Below are 2,557 nucleotides of genomic sequence, written 5' to 3'. Positions count from 1 at the left end.
GCAATCAGCTGGTTTTCCTTAGATAGAAAACTTTGAATCAATCTGACTGGATGATCTGGTGAACTGGAAAGTGACCTGAGATGAGATGTGTTGTTAATTGGTGCTATAGAAATAAAGTGAATAGAATTGAATAGAGAGCAGCAGGGAGAACAGTCCATGATGGGGGTGTGAGGTCATTATAATGTTACGGGCTCAGGAAACGCAGCGCTGGGAGGAAGGAACTGGATTTTTGCTCTGGTTAGTCCCTTCACTTTTTTGACGACCTTCTTCAGGGTTCTGGACCAAATCCAGCAGCTGGGGGTCAGCATCAGAGGGTTAACAGCGTCGGGGGGGTCTGGATAAATAAACTGACCAATAAGTCATCAATGAGCCACAGAGAGAATCTAGAGCAGATCAGCAGCAGTTCAGATGTTATTACTTTTAAAAGTGAGGCTGTTTGATTTTTAAAACGCTCATTCTGCTTTTTGATGAAACCTCTGAGGATGAGTCAGAACATAAAAGCCCCCCCCCCCCCAGTGTTTCAGTCTAATGGCTGCCATCGGTTTGAGCTGAGTGGGAGTTAATTCTCTGAAAGCGACAGTTTGCTGAGTTCCCATTAAGGCTTTTAATGTAATTATTATAAAACCACAAATGTTGGGAAAACACAATTTCTGGGATAGTGATGCGGTTGCTATAGTAACCAAACTGGCTGTGCTCTGTTATGCTGTTATGACCCTGAAGGAGACGACAAGTGAAAAAGGCTTAGAGAAGCTCGTTGGATCCAAACTTTGGGCCTTCAGGGCCGCCGCCTGCTGATGTCAGAGCATCAGACAGGCTCCTCCTCCTCACCAAAGTATCGGTTATTATCAAGCCGACTCCATCTTCCTCAGCTCCTCTAACAGCTGAGGTTTTCTGAGGTTCAGGGTTTGTTTGCAGTAGGGATAAAGATGAATGAATGTGATCAGTTTCCTCCCTGGAGCAGATTCTATTACTGTCTGCATTCCTGTTGTCCGGTAGCATCAGTGGGACTCCGTTTGGACCCCCGCCTCCCTCCTCGGGGGCTCAGGTGCTCCTCTGCACGGCCTTTTAGACTTTTCTTTCAGCGATTTGTCATGCTCCGCTCAGGCTGCTGTGTCGGCGTGTGCCAGCTCACCGAGGAGGCCGGACCTGAGCGCCAGACGGCCGATCGGCCCTGCAAGCTGCCGCTGTCAGCCGGGGGCCCCAGGAGCCATCGGGGGCCCTGGCAACCAACCCCTCCCTAACCACCACCCCCCAGCTGCATCTCGACGGGCTTTTTCATTAGTGGCAGAGATCTGCAGGTTGGGAGTCAAGCTCTTAACGCTCAGTGCTTTGTTTATTGTTCCCATCTCTGCAACAGCAGAAAGTTCACAGGAAGAAATGAGAAACAAGGTTTTTTGTTTCATTAAACTGAAAGAAAAAATATTGAACAGAAAAAAAAAAATTATGACATTTTCATTAAAATAACCAAAATAAAACTCTCCTATCTAAACTGAAAGTAACCTGTGGGCTCTAAAAACTGGATCTACAGGTTCAAGGAAAAGCCCAGAAAACTAGATTCATGTTCTAGTTCCCCATAAAGTCTAGGAGGTGAAACGTTGATTCTAGAGCATTTAAGACTGGCAATGTTCCCTGTTAGTTCTGGAAAGTCATTTCCAAGGGTTGAAGGAACCCTTTCTGGAACTTACCTCAAAGGTTCATTCAAGTTAACATTAAAGTCTGGAAACAAACACCCTGTATGTTCCTAAAATAAAGGAAGTGTGATTCGAACTGAAGGTTGGACCCAATATTCAGCAGACAAACAGAAAGTTTCAAAACAGGTTTATTTCAAAAATAACAGAAAGAGGACGATGGAAACTCGTCAGAGCGGGTTCTCTGATTCTCTGCCGAAACAGAAAACTCAGGTCAGTGACAAGAATGAAGAGTGGAGAAAACAAAAAGTCACTGACCTGGTGGACAGGTCAGTCAGAAACTCAGAGAGGTCGTTACCGCTTCGGAGAACAGAGTGGGTCCGTGAGGGATTATGCGAAGCCGAAAACCAGTCCAGAATAGTGTCAGAAACCAGGAGATCCGAGAGCCGAAGAGGTATCCAGGAAGAATCCAAGTCGAGGTCAGAAAAACAGTCCAAGTTCGATAACAGGCAAAATCCAGGCAGTCAGGCCAAAAACCAAACTGAGCAGGCAGACAGGGAAAAAGGCAAAAACCAAAAACACATGGACAAAAAACTGAGAAGAATTCCACAGAACAGAAAACTTACTTTGAACAGCTTGGGTAACTCACACTGACACAGGTTGAATAATCCGACGCTGATGGCAGGAAAGCAAACAGCCTAAATAGCTGCAGGGAGCAGGTGAATCAGATTGGCAGTAATCAGTAGTGTTGCACCGATACCAGTATCGGACGGGGCCCCGATACTGCCCTAAAATGGTGGTATCGGTATCGGCGAGTACCAACAAATAGGGCACCGATACCATTTTGAGAGCCATAAGTTTATTCAACTATTGTCACCCATTCCTGGTAGGCAATAAAAACTTACAGCTTTTCACCCTTCACTTTTCAA

This window comes from Cyprinodon variegatus, unplaced genomic scaffold (assembly GCF_000732505.1).
Source record: "Cyprinodon variegatus isolate N-32 unplaced genomic scaffold, C_variegatus-1.0 Scaffold183, whole genome shotgun sequence".
In the NCBI taxonomy this organism is placed as follows: Eukaryota; Metazoa; Chordata; class Actinopteri; order Cyprinodontiformes; family Cyprinodontidae; genus Cyprinodon; species Cyprinodon variegatus.
The sequence above is the reverse complement of the archived record's forward strand: the minus strand, read 5'-3'. Positions refer to the sequence as shown.